Source organism: Thunnus albacares, chromosome 11, assembly GCF_914725855.1.
Source record: "Thunnus albacares chromosome 11, fThuAlb1.1, whole genome shotgun sequence".
NCBI lineage: Eukaryota > Metazoa > Chordata > Actinopteri > Scombriformes > Scombridae > Thunnus > Thunnus albacares.
In genome coordinates, this window is record NC_058116.1 from 31,355,247 (window position 1) to 31,377,623 (window position 22,377).

The 22,377-nt window shown below is 40.7% G+C and overlaps 1 long non-coding RNA gene across 1 annotated transcript; it reads right to left on the reverse strand.

Annotated features, from left to right (window-relative positions):
• Positions 1–477: 477 nt before the first annotated feature.
• On the reverse strand, positions 478–21,188 carry LOC122992764. Its single transcript, XR_006406140.1, has 4 exons — positions 21,176–21,188; positions 20,092–20,098; positions 12,221–12,230; positions 478–715 (listed from the first exon to the last, which is right to left on the reverse strand). It is a non-coding gene; the product is annotated as an uncharacterized LOC122992764 (long non-coding RNA).
• Between the last annotated feature and the right edge of the window lie 1,189 nt (positions 21,189–22,377).

Here is a 22,377-nt window from a genome sequence, read left to right on the forward strand (position 1 = left end):
AATAATGTTTCCTGTTTGTCTGAGGTGTAACGGTAGTAGATGTAAACAGACTGAGTGAATCATGTGACTTAAAACATCACTGAGGAGCTGAAAACATCGAGCGATGATGAGGAGACTGTAACCTTCCTCACATCAATACATGAAACAAACAGAAATGTCATATTTCCATCATGGTTTTCCATCGTTTGAGCTCTTCACAGATATATATACACGAATAGACTGCACTGGGTGCAAAGTATATTGTGGGAAGATGTTTATCGGCTCTTACTGTACTCAGACAGAAGACAAAGCAAAACATACAAAGTCAAAGTCAATGCAAAGACAGGAGTAGACACAAATGGACACAAAAACAAAAATTTGTGCACATCCTCAATCCTGAATATACAATCTTACATCTTTTTCAGAGCGACATACATCTGAGAGCTGATACAAGGTAAGTTTGAGCTCAATAGGACGTAGATGCCAACAGGCAGCGCAGAGGTGTTCATGAAAGAACTGGTCTTTAGTCTTTTCTTAAAGATTGAGAGGGACTCTGTGGATCAAACAGAGTTTGGTAACTTGTTCCACCGTCGGGGAACTACAGGGGAGGAGAGTCTAGCTGGCGACTTAGGGTCCTGTTGTGGTACCAAGCGCCTTTCATTGACAGAGCGTAGTGAGCGGGAGGGAGCGTAGACCTGAATGAGGGAGTTCAGGTAGGCGGGAGCTGTTTTAGTTGCTGTTTTGTAGGCGAGTGTCAGGGTTTTGCAACTGGGAGCCAGTGGAGGGAGATGAACAGCGGGGTGACAGGTGTTGTTTTGGGCTGGTTGAAGACCACCGCGTTCTGGATCATCTGCAGAGGTTTGAACATACATGCGAGGAGGTCTGCCAGTAAGGAGTTGCAGTAGCTAATGTGTGATATTATAAGAGCCTGTACCAGGGTCTGATCTTCCTGATGTCGTACAGGGTGAACCGACACGACCGAGTGATTGAGCTCCCGTGAACTTTAAAGGTTAGTTGGTCATCGATCATGACCCTCAAGTTTCAGGCGGACTTTGTGGGCATGAGTTCGGTTGATTCCAGCTGGACGCTGATGTTTGGTTGTGTAGAGGGACTGGCTGAGATGACAAGGAGCTCGGTCTCAGAGAGGTCCAGTTGAAGGTGGCGTTCTTGGTCTTTCGGGTATCGTCAGCATAGTAATAGTATGAGAAACCATTGGAGCGGTTGATTGCGCCAAGTGAGGAGGTGTATATTGAGAAAAGAAGGGGACCAAGCACTGACCCTTGAGGAACCCCTGTGGATAAGCTACTCTAAAGATACTCTAAAATATCTGAATCTATTTCAGAAATGTACAGAGACGAGAGGAATGGAGAGACTGGAGGGAAATAACAGAAAGAACCGGAGTCTCTGGTGAGAAGCTGAACTGAACACAAACACACAAACTCTGCAGTCAATCAATACATTTTCCAGCAGGTTGGTTTCACAAAGTACCAGACATTTAGTTTATGTATAATACAGAATACTGTGAAGATCAAAAATGATGGTTTTCATACCTAAATACTTCTGTTTAATGCAAAGTTACTGCAGCTTGTTATTACTGCAATAAATGAAAGTTGAGTCTACAGTTTGTAATTATTTTAGAGGTGTTTTAATATTGCTTTGTTATACAGGTACTATGGTGATTTTAAAAATATGGGATAGAGATTCAATATGTTTTTTATTGTTATAAATGTCAAATGTCAACATGCTTCACAGTTCTGTTTTAATGAATTATTGACTGATTATATTTAACCACTCAATTCTCTTGTAGAAACTAAACCAAAAGCAGCAGGAAAGTGAGAATGAGATGTGGGCTGCATGTTTGTGTTTGAGACACATGATCAGTATAAATTTAATCTCATATAAATTAAGTCGACATGAAAGCAGCGTTTATTCTTTGAGAGAGATCATCAAGTTGGTGCTTGGACTCTGTTTGGCTCCTGTTTGTGCATGTGAATGTATCCAGGTTTGCTGTTAATAAATGGAATAATAAATAAATTCACTCCACTCATAACTTGACAATAGAAAGTCCTACTGCAAAGATTAAATCCACTTCTCATTGTTTATATAGATAACGGTAGATTAGATTCAACATGTTGGCGACAGTTGAGTCGTAACTACTTATAGGCAAGTCTATAAAGCTGTTGACATGACAACTCCTACTGTAAACAAGGTTTCAATCCGTTAACGTTTTCTATTTCTGAGACTTTCCCAGAGAATAACGGTAGATTAGATTCAACATGTTGGCGACAGTTGAGTCGTAACTACTTTAGCATTTCTGCCTTTATAACATCCAAATGCAGCACAAAAATCTGGTACAGCAAATATTTATATATATATATATACAGCAAAACAAAACTTTTCATAAAGCGGTAACATGTCGGTCACACTGAGCCTGATTGCATCCTGCTACACAACACAAGAGCCTCAGACTCTGAACAACAACCCACGTTAGCTTTCCTGCTAACATCTCCATCTCATCTAACTCACAAACATGAACACACGTCTTATCCTGCAGCTCAGCTTGTTGAACGAGCCACCAAACAAACATTCACCAGGGGGAAACGTGCACCACTAATGTCAGTTACCAGCTAGGTAGCTAATTAGCTGCTCAGCTGCAGCACATTAAACAAAGCATGTTATGTGTGTGTGCGTGTCACTGGTGAAATAATACATTTAAATAACTTTGCAACAGCAGGATGTTGGTTAGTGTGAGAAAACAAACCCAACAATGCACTAACAGAGAGGCTAACAGTTCACTGACAGCAGCAAAAAAACATATGTAAATGCAGAATCTCATTTCCATACTGTCATGAGTCACAGAGTCTTCTGGCATTCATCACCCTGACGCTAATTGTCTGGAAACCGTAATTATGACTGGATATTGTTAATTGCCCATTAATTAGAATATCACCGCTCTAAGTGACGCCCCTCCCCCCTTCCTTCGACCTTCATTTCATTCCTGAAGAAACGTCTCTTTTCAAAATGTCCTCGACCCTCCTGAGATGTCAAACTCAAAAAATAAAAACCTCCGTTGTGATCAGAAACAGTCGACTTCCAGCAGCTCCTTCAGGAATCTCACAGCGATGTGACTCCTGGCAGCAAGCTGCTCTAAAAATAACCCCTCGTTGTTCCCAGCTCGGTGAATATGAGATTGCCGTATCACTTCCTCTTCCCATAACAATTAATCAAGAGCGGCTGAGCTCCCCTCAAATGAAGTTACCTTTCCCCAGGTATCCAGCGATTGGGAGGAAATTACCTTTTGAGAAATGGCTGCATCTCAGCGCCGCAATATTCGAGCAGGAGGGTTGTTTCCTTTAATGGAGGGAGCTGGTGTGAAGGCAGATTACCTCCTGAAGATACAGAAACAAAACACCGGGAATCATTTTTAATGAATCACAGAGTGTCACTGTGTAACAGCTGAACACAGGTCTGCATTTAGTTTTAGTTTCAGTCTCCCTATTTAGCATTTATAATGAGTATAACAGTTACACTCTAATGTAGCTGTAAACAGATTTTATTTTACACAAGCTCCTTGATTGAAATTCTGGAAGTCCTGGTTAAAAATTATTAAGCTGATCAGCTTAAATTATTGATTTAACTGGAAAATGAGACTCCCGATCCTCTAGAGAGAAGATGTCTCACTCTGTCGGAGTTGTTGGAACTACAGAAACACTCTTGATTGAACGGTGGTGTTACAGATCACAAACGATCCTTCGCGAACACACAAACACACAAACAGACAAGTTTCACTTTGTCGTCAAGTGACTCACAGAATTAATTAGTGACAGCTGATACGTTAGTCATTTTAACCAAAGCTCTGAAAGTGACGCTTAGTGCAGCTAAATCACGGAGCTGATAGGCAAGTCTGTAAAGCTGTTGACATGACAACTCCTACTGTAAATAAGGTTTCAATCCGTTTTCTCTTTCTGAAACTTTCCCAGAGAAGTGATTTTAAAGTTTGGGGCATCAACTCAATGTAAAGCCTTTTTTTTTTGTTTAAGAGTCTTTGAGTACCTTGAAAAGTGCTCTATAAATAAAATGTATTATTATTACTATAAGTCTGCGGGTCCAGATCCTGTCATTTCCTCATAGTTAAAATGCCGCCCAGAATTATGAGTTCAATTACAGAGGAGCACAGACAATATTTTATTCCCCACCTCCTCCTGTGATGTTGATGTTCATGTCTGAATGCGGCTAAAAAAGAGGAAATAAAGCTGGTGACCTCTCTCTGAAAGGGACTTTGAGAGAAATGTTGCTTTTTTTTTTTCTTTTCCAATAAAAGCAGCGCTGACAGAAAGCGACTCCTCTGCTTTCTCCTCAACCAAGAGCTTGTTTTGATCCAGCTGGTCTGAATAGAAACGTGTCAGCAGTCAGGTCCATAAAGCACTCTGCCGCAGAAACACAAATCTTAGTCCTGCTCGGAGCACTTTGAACACAAAAACATTCTTCTGTTCATTCACTCTGAAATGCTTCTCATCCATTTAAAAGGATGATATGAAGAAAGACTTCAGAATGGGAGGCTTTCATACTCGTTCCATTTCTTTTTCCCCACCAGTTGAATAATACAAAACAAGAATAAATGCAACGTATGAATCATTTAGTGCAATGCCACTTAGAGAATGAAATAAATGTTGGGAACTGCGGCGAAGAGGCTGAAAAGCTCTCATTTCATTAGTCACATCTAAAATAGATGGAGCAACGGAAAACATCCAAAATATCCTGAAAATGCAGCTTTTAGATTCTTTAAAACCGACACAGAGAAGAAGAAAACGTTTTTTTCTTCCTGTTACGACACTCAAACACGTGACTGTAAAGTTCCTGAAGTTTGTGAGTCGCTGAAACTTTTACATTTGTGTTTTTATGACTCTGGAAGCACTAACGAGCTTATCCGCTAGCATGTTTACTGCTGACTGTGCAAACTGTCATCTCCATCGTTCTTTCAGGAGGAAATGATGTTTGTTGTCTAATAATTACAGTGTCACTGAGTTGCGTCATGTGATATTTCTTCCGGATGCTCTGATCAGAAGACTTTAGCTAGAATCAAAGGATGATAAAACTGCAACACAAAGTTTTTAAGGAATCAGAAGTTTGTTTATTTGTAATGGATATAATGTCATCTTCTGAAGGTCGGTACATCCCAGTTCCCTTATTTGATCCCGGAAGTCGTTCCAGTCCTTCCAGTCCATCATGGATGCCTTCCCAAAGCTCTTATCTGTGCTCCAAGTCTTTTACCGGCTGACACGCCCCCCTTTTTTTAGAAATCAGTTATTACTGATCAGACTGATCTGATGTGTTTGATACCAGAGATGACAACACAACACATTCAACTCGAGTGTGCTGCTGTCTGTCAGCAGCGAGGATCAAGATAAAAGCGTTTCTCCGTTGTGTGAAAAAACTTTATTTTGGCTTTATAGTGTCATTGTATTCAGGCTGAAGACTGAACAAACACTCACATGTTACATAAGATGCTCTTTTGGAAGGTGAGGATTGAGTTCAACGATGTGTCATAACGTTGAGTTTGGTTTCATAATCGTTTGAAGTGGCTGAAATCAGATATAAATACCCGGTGTGAGGTTCAGCTGTCAGGCGTGCTCCACACAAGAGACCTGAAACTGACTGAAACCAGGATGCTGCTCTATAAACCAGCTGTCAGGTGTCCATATGAACACTAATGTAATCATTCCTCCTGTTCATACTGGACATTAAAAGATCCTTCAAATGTGTTTTCAATGGAAGTGATGGAGGCCAAAATCCACAGTGTGTCCACACAGTCATTTAAAAGTCTCTGTGAAGCTTATATGAGGCTTCATCAGTCTGAGTTAGTCATATTAAGTGGATATCTGACACATTCACAGTCTTTGTGTTTCCCTGTTGAGCTGCAGGTGGAAGTATAGTAACAAAAAGAGGGACTTTGGCACTAAAAAGACAGACTTGAAAAATTGTGAACCCGTCCTTTAAAGCCACTAATTATCTCTGTAATCGACCATTCAAATAAACCCAGAGTCCAGCTGTCCCAGTCAGAGAGCTTCATATTGAATCTTCTCTGCTGGTAATAAACTGGAAGCTGAGACACTGAAGCTAATTAACCTTGGTGGAGGTGACGGAGCTGCAGTCGTTTTACCTGCTGATCCTCTCGGCTGTGATTAATAGCTGGAAGTCTGTGGTAAACAGGCAGGAGGACACCTTGGGGGGGGGGGGGGGGGGGGGGGAGTTTGTTCTCACACAGGTAAGACGAAGTAAAAATCAGGGGTTCTTGTGGAGAACCGGCGGCTCGGAGCTCACTCGACCCCCCAGGGGGTTTCTTCAACCTTCGACGGGGTTCCTGCCTCCTCACACTAATGTCGGGCAGAGGGTATTAATTTGAACACAAGAACAGGGTGTCACCCAAGGTGCTGCACTGATGTAATTACATGTTTTGTCATTATTCATATCCTGATATATGAGCAGGCGCTGCAGGGGTACGACACCGAGCAGAGAGCCGCTGAACAATTATTCTTTTTTTCTTTATTTTTTGGAAGAAAAAAAAAACAAAATTGTTCCAGGGAAGAATTAACCTCCTGTGGGGCCCCGGGGCAAAAGCTTGTTACTGGGCCCCTGTTGACCCCCGTTATACAGGGTCATCTGCTACACACACAGCATGCCAGTTCACTGCTCTGCTGCGCTAACATTATAGCATTTTTCCATTGTTTTTTAGGGGCAGTCATGCTGAGCCATGACTCCATTACACAGCAGCTCTTCATCAAAAACATCATCATCATCACTGTGGCTGTTTCTGCTTGTACTATTCCTCCCTGTTTTATTTGTTTTATTTAACTGATTCGCTCGACAAACAGCTCCAAATATCTCCAGATGTTGTTGTGTTGACTGGTTTTTAGCGCCGCTAGCGAAGCTCTGTTAATTCAATTAAAGCAGGAAATGTTGGGTTTACATCAGCGGTAACTTAACATACAGCTGACCAATCAGAACAGAGTGGGCTCATCAGGAGGCGGGTCTTAAAGACACAGGAGCTAAAACTGCCTGTTAGAGACAGAGGCTGAACTGAGGGGTTGCATAAAGGGTCAGTATAAGATAAATAAGGAGTTTTTCGAACTGTGAATCATGCAGAGCTGCTCTAGTTGAGTCCCAGAATAAAAACATAGAGATGGAAATCAGCATAACAGAACCACTTTAAGCAAATCTGCCAAGAAATCATCTGATAGTAGCTTCTCACACAAAGAAAATAATAGTTGGTTGCAGCCTTACAGTATTCCTATGATGGAATAATATGAATAATATAAAAACTAGTCCCTCAGTTTTCTGTGTGCAGTTTGATCAGTAATCCAACTTTGGTTCCAGCTCATCCCAAAGCTGCTGGATGGGGTTGAGGTCAGGGCCCAGTGCAGACCAGTCCAGTTCTTCCACACCAAACTGGGCAAAGCATTTCTTTATGGAGCTGCTTCGTGTTATGTTGAAACAGGAAAGAGTTTAAACACTGCTGTCTAAAATATGCTCCTCAGTCCAGCGACTTACAGAGGCCTGAATTATTTCAGGTCAGTGATATAATAATGGTGCGCTGTCATAAAAGCACATTATGATTTTCAGTCCTCAGACACATTTTCATCTGCGGACTCAGACTAATGACTCTATCATGAAACCCACTTCTTAAATCCAAGTATTCTGTGATAATGACAGTCCTGATCTCTAGAAAATGATGTGATATTAAAATCTTTTATGCTAAATATGAGCAGCAGGTTTGATCTCCTCATAACAAAAGACAGTTAACTTTAATGAGCAGCAGCCATAGTCGCTCCTTGTTCCCATGGTTACGATCATCAGTTATATTAGTCAGTGATTACATGTGTTAGTGTTTGTAGTGATGAACATCCAAGAACATTTTCTTCTTTCAGTGAGGTTTGTTCGTACAAAAGTTCCGAGTCTCTGGTTTCAACGGCACTAAAGTGTCCATATAAAGCTTCCTGTTCTGCTCCGTTTCTTCACAAAAATGTTTCCAAAGAATGAAAAGAAGAAGTTTCTGGTGTCAGAAATCAGCAGACACATTTACTGTCTCATTTGATTTGTACAGACTTAAGGATGAGAAAGCTTCCTGCTCTTTCCCAGTGAGGATGCACATCAGAGCACAATCAGACCAGTTCCCAGCTTTAGATACTCAAACAATATGAAAGAAGTATCTGGGTCCCTCTCATTATTTAAATGTTGGGTTTATGGGGGTTGGTAGTGTTTGGCAAAGTGTCAGCAGTCATATTAGAGGAGCTGAAACTATTAGAAAACATTTATCCATCAGAGCAGATCTGCACTGTGACAGAAATAACGAGGAAACACTTTGACATGAACAGGTAAGTTTATACAATATTATAATAATCATAGATACTATACCCCAGTAAAACTTCATAGAATGAAACTGGTGAGGAATAATTTGTGTTGGAAGTGTAGAAAGGGATACTAAATGTTTTTTTAAGACTATTTATCTGTTAGCTAGAAAGCTCTACATTGTATCAGTGGAAGTCATTGTTAAAGCAAATAGCAAAGCAAATATTTTTCTTATTGCCAACAAAAAACACAACCTCTTGACTTTGTACCACATTATACATTTCTCAAAGAACTTTAGAACAAAGTCCAGAAATTGTGATACGCAGCACAACAAGCTAGCAATGTTGTAAACTGAACTGTGTTCCCTGCACATGCTCAGTAGCATCTGCATTACACAGAACTACTCTCCAGAGACTGAAAACATGATGCTGTTATTAGTCTTTGGAGCCGTTTCTAACGTGATGAAGGAACATGTCAGTCAGTGTTTCTGGACAACAACGGAGGTACAGAGGAATATGTATATATATGATTTGTCAAAACTTTATTTTAGTTAATAATGTGATGTTGGCAGAATAAAAACGGAGGGCAATGCAGCGTATGGAGTCTACAGCAGGCGTACGCTGGAGTTATCTTGCAGTTCATCTTCAGAAGGCGGCGTTTAGGCGCATTTTTTAAATTTAATGACTAAATAATTACCTTTGCGAGACGAACATGAAGCGTACTGTAAATACTTTCAAAGCCATCACTCAGAGACTAACTCCAGCAGTAACAAACCAGACCAGCTGACCAACACACACTGCAGCATTTAAACTTAATAATAATAACCCGCTTTTACAAAAGACATTTAACCAGCGTGGTGGTGATACTCATACAGGCTTTAAGATGCTTCCAAATGAACACAGTTAACATTTTAAAATTAAAAAGTTGTGTATTCCCAACACTTCCAGTTAGGTTTCATATTGTATTTCAGTGAACTTGGGACACCAGTGAATGGTTTGAGACTTTTTCTGTTCATTCAATCAAGAATCGATTCTGAATCGAATCGAAACACCAAGAACCTGAATCGTCCAAAATAACCAAAGTTCTTGGAAACAATATGAATAGCAATGAAAAGAATATTAAGATACTGTTTAATGTCCCTCCAGTTCTCCAGCTGGTTAAAACATTAATAGTAAAAAAAAAATAAAGAAAAATAATTAATTGGCTGATCCAGAGGCCGGACTATTTCACTTTGTGAACTCTGAGAAACTTGTGTGTTTGGACCAGTGAGCTTATATAAGCTTTTGTTTTGATAGTTTGCTGTTAGCTTTAGCTGCAATGCTAACGTTTACCTCATACACTTTGTAAATAGCATGAAGCAGTCGAGGTGAGTCGCCGTTTTCTTTTAGACACAGTTTTCTGCGGGTTTTGCTGAGCTCAGTAAATGTCTTGACTTGTTTGTTGAGGGATTAGACAGAACTCTGGTCCAGGAGATAGTTTGGTATTTGTTTATTCTTTTGGCCCTTTTGGCTTCACCCTGAAGTCCAGCTTCACTGACTCTTAATAACGCTCACCTGACTGTAAATAACGCTCACTGTGTGCAGCAATAAATTGCTCACTTTTGCATTTATTTCCACCTTGAACCGGAGCATCATGAGGCTATAATACAGAAATGGGACAAAGCTGACCTGCAAATTCTGGATCAGTGGATGCAGATGTATTTATATATAATTCTGATTTGATTTATAGATGTTTTCCCTGAGCTCATTATTATTATTATTTATTATTTTGCATATAAAACACACACACACACAGGTGCCTACACATGCACATGCAAACACACAAGACATTGGAACATTATAAGAACGGCATCCTAAACATCTTTTTTGCAGATGCATGAAGAGCTTCATCCTCTTCAGCTGTGTTACGGAGGATGTATGTGTGGAAGCCGAGGCCCCTGCAGCAGCAGCACGCACTCATTACAAACAGTCCTCTGTTTATTCCCTCAGGTCCACCAGCTATTATCAGGCGTGTGCCATATTGTTGCTCTCGTCCACGGCGGAGTCGAGTCAGTTTCCTCCCTCTTGAGGACGGCCGCCGTGACAACGCCATCGCTCATTTAACCTCTGTCGACCCGGAGCCACGCGGCACTTTTGAGACGGGCGTCGGCGAGAGCGGCTTCATCAAAGCTGACGGCCTCCGCGGAGCCGTCATATAAAGCACAGATGGAGAGTCAGGAGATGTCACCCAGGCAGAGGAGTGACGACGGAGGTCTGATGTGTAACCAGCAGGCGTCTCCGACTGGTACGATATTATATATGACATCATTAGATTCTCCTGTTATCTTCAGATTTACTAGCATCTTTAATCCTCGGGGTCAGTTTGACATCAGCAATTTAAACATCCAGGAAATGATTATGATTCAAATTGTAACCCAGGTTTATGGGTCAGGTACTTTATGTTTCTTTGATGACTACCTAAGTGGCCCTTTAAATAAAATATAATCACCCCTCCCACCACACTTACCCCCCTTATACATCCAGAATACCTATTACACCACTATGGAAAAATATGAATATGATCGACCTCAAACTGGAACGACTGATTCTTTTTTTTTTTGGTGTTTTAATGGATTTGTTTTATTTCTAAGAACAGATTTTTGTTATTTATTTCTGTTATGTTCAGGGTCAGTTTGACACCAGGAGAACAAACACAATTACAAACATTTAGAAGCATTTTATTTATAAAACAGATCATCATCATCATCAGAACATCAGTAAGGAACGTAACACTATTAAAAGTACATGTGAGGGATTGTTCTATGCTACCATATGTGTGTGAATATGTATGTGTGAGATAGTAAACAAGCTACATAACAAAGACTGAATATAAACAGCATATTATATCTTCTACAGTTAACCTTTGCTGCTGTGCACACGATGCATTTCCCACAGGTGTTTCTGTCTCGGTGTCGTCTCTGTCGGGACAGACTGACACCTGCCTGCCGTCTGAACCACTGGAGGAGTCGGGCTGTGTGTCCTTCACAACAGCTGCAGCAGCTGTTGACGCTCTTCTGTCTTCTTCATCAGCGCGTCACCCAGCTGCTACGGGAGAATCCACTCAGTTTTCCTCTGTTTCAGTCCTTGTTTATTTGGCTCCATATTATAAAGTCACTGCAGGCGTCAGTGATGTTGAAGAACATGATAAGGGAGTCATGCATCAGCAGCTGTATGCACCTGTGACCTTGTCCAGGTTATCAACCCCTCTCTTTGTCTCGTTGTTGGGATCATACTGTGATTAGATGTCTTAAACTCATACTATGTGTGTGTTCCTGTTGTTACATGTCATGATGAATGTTCTTGTTTTGCTCTGCAACGTTGCAGAAACAGCAAACTCAGCAGCTAAGGCTAACAATGGGAGGCCAGTACTATACATGTTAGAGGAAGTCAGAGAAGAATAAAGGTCAGAGACGGGTCAGGAGGGTGTCATCTTGATTTAAGGATCTTCAGCTGGCCACCGATTAGAGAACTGAACGACGTTATCAGTGTCTGTAAACAACAGGAGAAAACTGAAACGCCCGTTTGTAAGATATAGAAACCAACTGTGAACCCTACCTGTGTGTTGCACCGTGAAACGCTCCTTCTCGTACAAGAAAATAAATTCAACTTTAATTCTTCGGATCCAGTCTCCATTATTTAAAGGTCATTAAGAAGAAATTCCTTTGACAGTTGTAGTTCGAGACCATTTGTGGTTTTCTGTCTTGTTTGATGCTCAGAGCAGCATCTTCCTGCACGATGCTCATCAGCAGGACGTTGTTCCCTTTCTTGGTTTCAATAAGAGACGACAGTGAAGATGTTAACGTCCTGTTCTACACATAGACTGTATGAAAATATGGACGTAGTTACCGTGTCGTCACCTGTTGGTTTCTGAAGAGCGGTTTTGGCGCTCCGGCCGTCGCCATCTTGGCAGTACGTGACTCTGCCTAACTCCCAGCCAATCAAAAATGAGCAAAGAGGCGGGGCTGAATGGCTGAAACAAACCACCTAGCGGCTGGCTGACCTCTCACTCAAAGCAGCCATGTCCTTCATTATGCAGAACTTTACGGCTTAATAAAATTTAAACGGGTGAGTTATAAAAATATTCACCCCCCGTACAGTTGTCATGAAAGAGAAAATTAGCTACAGAGACCAAAACCGTTGTTTGTACCAGACTGTAAACATGTTTATTTCTGCTGTAAAGTTGGACATTTTAACATGGGGGTCTATGGGGATTGACTCGCTTTTGGAGCCTCAAGTGGTCATTCAAGGAACTGCAGCTTTTGGCTTCATTTTACAGCTCCGGAGGTTGCTGCTTGGTTCTACATCACAAGAAGCTCAGAGGGAAGCTCACTGTCCCCAACATGGTGATCACATGTAATGTTAAAACCATTCAGTCCTCCAGCCGTGTCTAGTATCACCCTCATGCCCAGGAGATTTACCAGTGTACACCTGCATATTCCAGGCTTTGCTGCCCATATTTTGATACAGCATTTGTTTATTCTCGGTATGTATTGTCTGAAGAGAGAGCGTCCATGAAAATGCAACCAGACATGCACGGTTACATGTGGGATTGTAAACACTTGAACCCATATATCCTGTGTTTGCTACGCTCTGCCTGTTTTCTCCTTTGTCATGAAAGCGTATTACACAGGAGAAAACAAAGGGATGTCTTCAGAGACATGGTGGCTGGAAATATTTCCCTTCCAGTGTTTGTATTCTTGCTGTCGCTTCCCCCTTCTGACTGGTATCCTGCTGCTGAAATGAGCAACCTAACGTACGCTCGCAAGTGGGTCACATCCAAGTCTTTCCGGTTGCCTCCCCTCTATCAGCTCAAGTATATCCTTTTCAATTGATGCAGATTTTATGTCTTGGACATGGTTGACAGCGTATGCGGTGGCGCCTGGAACCATTCTGATGACATTAGCGGCACTAAGTCGTCCGAGCGGGGGGAGAGAGAGGGACCAAAATAACTTTCCATTTTTGGAAGGTAACGTGTCTGCTGGTGGTAAAGAGACAACAGGAAGGGGTCAACGCTCAAGGTCTCATCAGAGGAGGATGCCTCATAATCATTATCCTTCTGTCTCAGACACTTTCTCCTCTCGGTCACTTTCGCTGTCAAAGAACTGTGACAAAACCTCATCGGCAGGAAAAACCTTTGCTTAGAGGTCATTGTCAATTGAGAGAGTATAAAGAGAGAGAGAGAGAGAGAGAGAGAGAGAGAGCATGGTTTAGAAGGCTGCTGTGCAAGTTTTTGTTTGTGTCCTCATGGGAGCCATGTTTCCCTGCATCTATCAGTGGTTCTCGCACTACTACAGGTATGTTAGAGCCCTGAAGCAGAGGGAAGTTTTTTTTTTTTAAGATGATAAAACTGCATGTTGTAGTGACCTCAGTATCGTCCACAACAACCAGAACAAATGTTGTAAAATGTTGATTATTATTTCTTATATGTTTTATACAGTTAAAAAGTCAAATTAAACCCAAAGAACAAAAACATATCATCATGTTAATTTATAATAAAATAAATAATGAAATAAAAATAAATATAATAAAAAGGTGTCAATCATTTATTTAGACGTTAAACACTGAATGACAACAGGAGGGTCAATACTGAAGTGTTAGAGCAGCATGTTACTGTTGTAGCTGCTGGAGGTGGAGCTAGTTTACACTACTTTATATACAGTTAGCTAGTTTAGTCCAGTGGTTCCCAACCTAGGGGTCGGGGCCCTCCAAAGGGTCAGCAGATAAATCTGAGGGGTGGTGAGATGATTAATGGGAGAGGAAAGAAGAAAAAACAAAGTTCTGATACACAAATCTGTTTTCAGTTTTTGGACTTGTTCTCTAATCTTTGATTTTTGCTGAAATATTGGATCATTTGAACATTTATTGAAATGAAAGCATGTGAGAAGTTTAGAGGGAAAAATCACTATTTGGTGGAGCTGTTAACAACTCATAGACATGTGAAATGTGACCCCGACTACACACTGCTTTTTGTAAGACGTCAAAAGCCAAAAAGGTTGGAAACCACTGGTTTCATCTTTAACAATGTGTTGTATTTTAAAAGCTTGTTATATTATCCATTGTGTCAAATCTTCATCTGAAAAGTAACTAAAGCTGTCAAATAAATGTAGTGGAGTAGAAAGTACAATATTTCCCTCTGAAATGTAGAAAGTAGCATCACATGGAAATACTCAAGTAAAGTACAAGTACCTCTAAACTGTACTTCAGTAAATGTACTCAGTTACTTTCCACCACTGCTGAGTAGTGAACAACCCCATAAACATTCAAAAATCATTATATTTTATAAATGATACAATAATAATTATAAAAACGATACGTTTGAGTTGCAACAATTAGTTGATTAATTAGTCGATCGATAGAAAATTAATAGTGAACTGTTTTAATAATTGAAATTGAAAAAATGTCAAAAGTAAAAGTAAACTGTACGATTCAGGAGAATAAGATTAATTCTTTATAGTTCATTCAGATTAAACATATCTGACTGTCCATCTACTTTTAATGTTTATATTTTAATCTATATATCAGGGATGTATCTGTATTTGTTGAGGCAGTAAAATTATTTGTATTTGTATTTGAATAAAAGTGGAAAGAAGCTTAAAAATCCTGTTTTTGTTTTTATTACGCTGTTAATTTTAGAAAATTAAAGTGTTACAATAAATGTTCATAAATAAACTACCTTATGAAGGAGGTCCACACACCAGGTCTTGAACTCTAACTAACAAATACTTTTTAAAATATTTGTATGAAACAAATATTTGTAAAAACACCATTATTTGTGCTTTGCTGAATAATATATTTGTATTTGGGCTACACCCAAACACAACCCCTACTATATATAAAACCCAGTCAGTTATCAGACTAGTTCAAAACTAGTTTAACTGCTTTTTATCCTTCACATATCCATCAAAATATTTATTTTCAATCACACATGAGAGCTAGAAAAGAAAAATCAAGTAATTATTTCTAGTAACTATAAATGTTTGATGCATTTGTATGTCAGAAGGAAAGCTGATGTTTCAGATCCAGGTCTTATCTGTGTGGTGTTTCTGTGTTTTCAGGCAGTTACAGTATAAAATATACGGACTATTTTGGTGACTGTAGCCTCCGGCAGTATGAAATCACTTCTCTTTATGGAGCAGCTCGAGCTATTATAGAGAATAAAAACCTACTAAACCATGATCCATGTGAGCTTTTCTTACTTTCTTTTGATGTGACTAATTCATATGTTTTATTAATGTTCAGAAAGAGAGAGATTTCACACAGTTTAATTAGCTCATTATTCACCAGAGGGAAGGTAAGTCGTTTGGTTTTCTCTTCTCTTTCATCTCGGAGCAGATTCGAGGACTCGCTGCCACCTGAACCAGCTTGTTGGTTTAAACTAACGGCTCCGCTGGCGGCGGCCGCCTGGTGTAAAACAGACTATTGTTTTCATGAATCGGCCTCTCTCTCCGCTGTGGACTTTACTATTAATGAGTACAAACAGCCGGCAGCAGAGTTCCTCTCTGTCCTCGGGCTGTTGGAATGATCACACGCCTTCACTGGGAACATGTTGAGGCTCAAACTGTGTTCACGCTCAGAGGAAAACCGGTCGTGATAAACCTTCGTATGTGAAGTCCACGTGTTCAAACTGAGAGGTCAAAACTCCAGCAACACTTGTGGTATATAGAGCAACTTCTTCTTTATACTACAAGTGTTGCTGGAGTCCTTCATGCACCTTGGAAGCAGGTGAAGCAGGTCTGTGAACTGCTCACCTGACTCTCAGTTCTTCTTCTACAGCTCGGATCGACATCGAACTCTCTCTGTTGAAAGATCAGAACAACTGCGTTAGAAAACATCTGGTTCTTTGATTAAAAGTCAAAGCTACAAGACTTTGGAAGTTCACTGCTGATGGTTTATTTGAGAAAAATAAAAGTTTTATGGAAACTATGAAAGTGAAATGTTCAGATTTCTTCCTTTCTCAGTAGAGTGGGACTCCAGCGCGTCCCGAGACTCCCGCCGGGGCCGGCTGACTCCTTGTCGGCTCCTTGCTCACTAACATGGAGATAAAATAATTGAATCCTCTGGACTTTCCAAACAGTATCGGACCAAATGGATCAAATTCTGACAATAAAATGAATCGTTTCACTCAGAAACGTTTATTCACTGTTTAACAGCTGCTGATTTTCCAATGACTCTGTGGGGAACATGCTTTTTGGACCGGTGTGCGTCATGTGATTGACGTTGTAATAACACTGTTTGGCTTCACAGCCTGTTGCTGTTCCTGGGGGGGGGGCGGGGGGGTCGCTCTGATTGGCTTCTTTTCCATGGCAACGGCAGCTGACACTGACGGGAACTATACAAGTCCCGAGGAACAGCGCTGGGCTGTGAAGCCAATTTGTGGCTAAATGGTGTTATTAGGTGACACTATGGGGCCCAAAAAGACTTTTTAACATACTTACATTATGAAAGAGACGTCCATAAATCAGCGGATACATTTTTTTGAGCATCACAACCCCCGCCAAATGACCTGAAGTAGCCGACTCGGCCAGAGAAAGTCGTTCCCAGAAGTTCCAGGTAACTTTATTCGCAGAAGTCGAACTTTTTTGGCTTCATGCGCCACTTAGTAACTTTCATAGGAATGAACGCGGCCCCGCCTCCGACGCTATATCCAGTTCTCTATATACATCCATGGTACTGTGGCACTAAGAGCTGTAAGTAAGTAAGATGTTTAGTTCTGTTTAGGTTGCATGCATGTTCAAACCTCTGCAGATGATCCAGAACACGGATGGCGCCACATCTGGTCTTCAACCCAAAGCAGCACGTCACCCCACTGTTCATATCCCTCCGCTGGCTCCCAGTTGCAGCTAAAACATCTCCCACTTACCTGAACTCCCTCATTCAGGTCTACACTCCCTCCCGCTCACTACGCTCTGCTAATGAAAGGCACCTGGTGTCACAACAGGGTCACCAGCTGGACTCTGTAGTTCCCTGCTGGTGGAGCGAGGTACCAAACTCTCCACCTTTAAGAAAAAGCTAAAGACCAGCTCTTCCACAAACACCTCCACACCTGATGGACTTACAAAATCTGCTTCTGTGAGCTCTATGCATCACCTCCATCCTATCAGACCTGGAATTATGAGCTTCATGGCTCTTACTCACGATGTTCTCTCCAGACTAGATCCCTGCTGGTGTTCATCGCTGCCAAAGGAAACTGTAACACTGTAAGTAGTGTTGTGTTGTATAAAGAGTCAGTACAATAAGCTGCAGATATCTTTAAACTGTGTTATTGTGTGGTTTCAAACTGTGGTATTTAAGTAATTGCCTTCTTGTGTGTAATATATGTTTAAAAAATTACAACTTGCATTTTTTACCACTTTTCTGTTTTATAAAATGAATATCTTTGGTTTTGGACTGTTGGTCATCTTGACTTTTTGGTGACCAAACAGTTAATTGATGAATCAAGAAAACAATTGTCAGATGAACCAACAGTGAGACTGTAATGGTTAGCTTCAGCCCTAAACTGGTGGCTGTAACATAAACCAGTACGAGTGTTGTATTTTATATTCTAAATCACTGGTGTTTGTTCTCTGCAGCCGTGAACACTGAGACACACCTGCAGAGAACAAAGGTCACAGTGTAACCAACATAATATTTATACATAAACAGATTCTGGATGCAGAACACAGGATCACTAAACGCTCTGGATCTGGATCCCCGGCTGCTTTTTTCACCTGGAGATTCCTCAGCCGGTAATTGAGAAGTCGGGTCAGAGTGTCATCTGCGAGTTAAACATCTCCTCTGGGCTTCAAACCTGCCTGACGGAAGATATCACTCTCCTCAACATCTGTAAAAAAAAAAAAAACGACATTTCTGACTGCTGGGTTTTCATAAAAACCCTGCATTTGTCTAAAAACGTGTAATTGCTTCGGTTACCTGAAGCGTTTATTCCGTCCTTCACGTTGCAGCAGGTTGACTGACGAAGGGAAACGGCTCATTTCCATTTAAATGACAGCGTTCCTCTGAGTTTTAGTCGCAGACGGAGCGTCTTCCTGCCGTTTCCACAAGGTCAACTCCTCCAATGTTCACAGTGAAGATTGTAAGCGTGCTAACAAGTGACGACCTCACGGCTGTTGGGAGGATTTACAGTGTGTTTGTGTTTGGATATGAACCTCCTCTGTGTCTTCAGTCCGTCAAATCGTTTGGTCCACGAGGGACCTTCACACGGCAGCTGCTCCGGCATTGAATCAAACACACACTCACACACACACACAGTAGAATAAATTGAGCTTTGCCGATGCATTTCCTCTGAGACTCACTGGTGACAGTAATTTTTCCCCCGAAATCCGTTTGCTTTCAAATTGATACAGAGCCGTACTGTAACTGGAAAAAAAAAAAAGAACATTTTTCAATTCTCTGGATATGAAATGACATTGTGACTCTGCAGAAGCATCTTCCATAGTAAAGAAAGTGACTATAATTAATTCATTTCTCTTAATATTTCATGGTTCATGAACACTGTAACTTACAGAGAGACACACAGTGTGCTCAGAGAAAAGTATCTAAATGATTCAAATTCAAGAAATGATGACTTCAAGGAGAAGAAACAGCAGCACTGGCAGTAATCCACAAAGACTTTTAACAAAAACTATTATTAATATTCTTTTGGTTAAAGAAAAGAAACATAGAACTGGACATTGACTCATCAGAAATAATGTCTTAGGCCCACAGAATTAACAAAATACTCTCTTTTTATTTGTTTTGTTTGTTTTGCTTTCTTATATTTTCATCGCTGTCTTGGCGGCTTGTAGTAGCTAGTAGAGGAATATGTGAGAAAGATATGAAGAGACGTGTGTTTGGATATCAACTGAGGTCTAATTCATCCATCTCTCCCTCGTCCTCCTCCCGAGAGGTGAGATAGGTGTGTTTGGACCAATCAGCGGCTGCCACATCATCCAGTCCCACAGACGGCCGCTAGCTGCTCTGACTGACTCCCGTTCAAAAAGACTCAACTTCTCTCTATAAATACTGAGTCAATCATTGTTTTCAACCAGTCGTTCTGGTCTCAATCTATAAATTCAGACCCTCTAATAAATGTGCTGCTGGTCAATTTGGAAATTATTGCTCCGTTAATAAGATTTGAAGACTTATAGCAGCTTTGATTTCTGCCATGTGACCGTTGACTGACAGCTGTGATTGACAGTTGGCTCCAGGACTCACACTGAGTCATATTGTCACAATATTTCACTAAGTTTAATGTTACTTGATTATGATACCTTTCCTGTTAGCACAATTTAGCTAAAGTAGCTAACATTAGCCCAAATAAGCTAATGTTAGCTTGCGGCTGAGGTAGCGGGGCGTGTTTCCAGTGTGAAAGGCAACAACCTTACACTTTTTATTTGTAAGATCCAGGCTCCAAACGGGAAAGATGGCGCCGACCAGAAGCTGCAACTCAAACCGGCTCTGATGTAAACCAGCGGGTGACATCACACCTCGCTACATCCGTCTTTATATACAGGATATGGCGGGAACCCAACCATGGATGTATTATAAGAGCTGGATACTGGAGTAAAAATGCTCGCCTGGCGCATACGCCAAAAAAAGTTTCTGGCTTCCGGGTTTGCTTCCGTGTTGTGCGACCCACTGAATATGCACAGTAGTGTTTCCTCCGCTGGCCCCGCCCACCAGTTCCCGCTCGGCCCATAGACTTTACATTGTGATGTAACAGGTTCGGTTCGAGGAAAGTTTTACAAACATAAAACCTCCATGAATCAAAAGTTCATAGTAGACAGAGTCGTAGTTGACGTTGTTTGCAGTTGGAGGCGTCCTGTCAACAGTTTTACAGACGTCTGTTTTACAATGGTGGTCTATGGGGAAAATCCTTTTTGGGACACTGCAATACCGCGAGTGGCCACTGGGAAATATTGGCTGCAAGGCTGAGCGGCGGCACCCTATCCAGCTCTTATTATATATCCATGGTTTCCAGTGTGAAAGGCAACAACCTTACACTCTTTATTTGTAAGATTCAGGCTCCAAACGGGAAAAGATGGCGCCGACCAGAAGCTGCAACTCTGGGCTTCAAACCGGCTCTGATGTAAACCAGCGGGTGACATCACACAGGATATGGTGGGAACCGTATCACGCTAAACTCTCTCTAAGCCCCGCCTGCTGTTTAAGAGGTCCAATCAAACGTGAGGATTTGATTTAAATCCCTCTCGTAACTGTACACGGCTCACGTCACATTACCTCCAACATCCGTTCCACTGCCACTTCTTAATGTGCTTAAAACAGCTGAACTGTGACAGTAAAGACAATTTATTCTCCACAGCTGTTATATGATCGCTGTTATTTCAGGATAAAAACAAACTCTTGTTACTTTACGCTCATCGGTGAGACGGCGCTCCTCCGATGTTTAAATATCAGAGCCATTAAAGGAGCCTTTCGGGCTTTAAATCAGTTTACCATCTGTGCTCCTGCTGAATGTGATCTAAGTGAACGAGCCGCTGCTGTGGGTCAGCGCTACAGTCGGTGTCACTGTACACATGAAAGAGTTAATAGTTTGTAGGTTTAGAGACAAAAAGGGGCTCTGCTCAAATCACAGTCGCTCAAATGTCAGTCTTTATGGCACTTGAGGACAGAAAATTACAAAATGCAAATGTCATCTCTGTAATAAATGGCCGGTATTTTATGATATTAATTATGCATGAAGTCGCTGCCCACTCTCTCTAAGCAAATACCGCCTGGACCCAGACGACAATATTTCACAGTGAGTCAATAGAAGAGCTGAAGTCATCCTTCATGTTTAATCCTCTGCTTTTATTTCAGCGTGGGATAAACACAAAGTATGTAAAGCTCATTGAGTTCACTACTGAAGGATTTTCACAGAATATCTTTAAAAGGAAATTACATTTAAATTTAAAAGGTTTTCTGTTCCCTCTTTTTATTTTCACCATTGACACAAACTCAACACTAACTCCAGTGCTCACCTGTTATTCTGATCATATTATTCTCATTTTACAGTGTGAGCTACTAGAGTAATTAAGGTAATAAATATGGGCAGGAGCGCTTTATAGTTTATAACTATGATGTGATGTTTGGAGACCACTTTCTCTACTTTTCTCATTGAAATATTTTTATTTTTTTTACATATTATTATTGTAAACTGCTGAGTATCTGTGATCCCAACACCAAATGCTGTATGATAATAATGTAAATGAGAAGATTTTAACTGACGTTTCACAAAAACAACCCAACACAGGAACAACTTTATTTATTTATTTATTTATTTTTATTGGTGATATTGTTGACAAGACATAGTGGGAAGGAAAAAATAAATAAATAAATAAAAGACAAATCAAGCAAATAGACAAACAAACAAAAATAATGACAAACAACAGCAATAACAACATCATATTACAATGAAAAAGATAGTAAACTGTAGAAAGCAACTAAGCAATATGGGTTGATTGTGGGAAAGGGGAAGGGGGGGGGGGGGGTGAGTGAATGAAAGTGAGAGAAGAAGAGAGAGAGAGAGAGGAGGGGGAGAAAGAAAAAGTGAGTCAATAATTATTATAATAATAATGATAATAATAATAATAATACAGCAATATAATGTAATAATGATAATAGTCTTGTTTGATAGTGTACTGTGACGGCAATAGCGGCAGAGGCAGCCACCATAACAGTATGATGGGTTAAATAATTAGCTATTTATATTAATTTATATCAATTTATTTCTATTTGAGTGTATATCAATTAAATTAATTTAATATGGTTATGGGGGAGTGGAGTCAAACATACAGAGCCCAAGGAGGGGAGGACAACTTTAGACTAAATTACTGAATAACTTCAGTAGAATTGAATATTTCTCCGCTGTTGCACATTTCTGTTCATCATTCAGTTGAATTAAAATGCTCCACGTCGTCTCTAAAGTTTCACCTTGTGCATCAAATGTGCTTTACAGATAAAGTTCTCTTGTAATGTACTGGTCCAGGACTTTTTATTTAACTGGGCAGTGAACGTTAGTTTGTTCAGGCTTAAT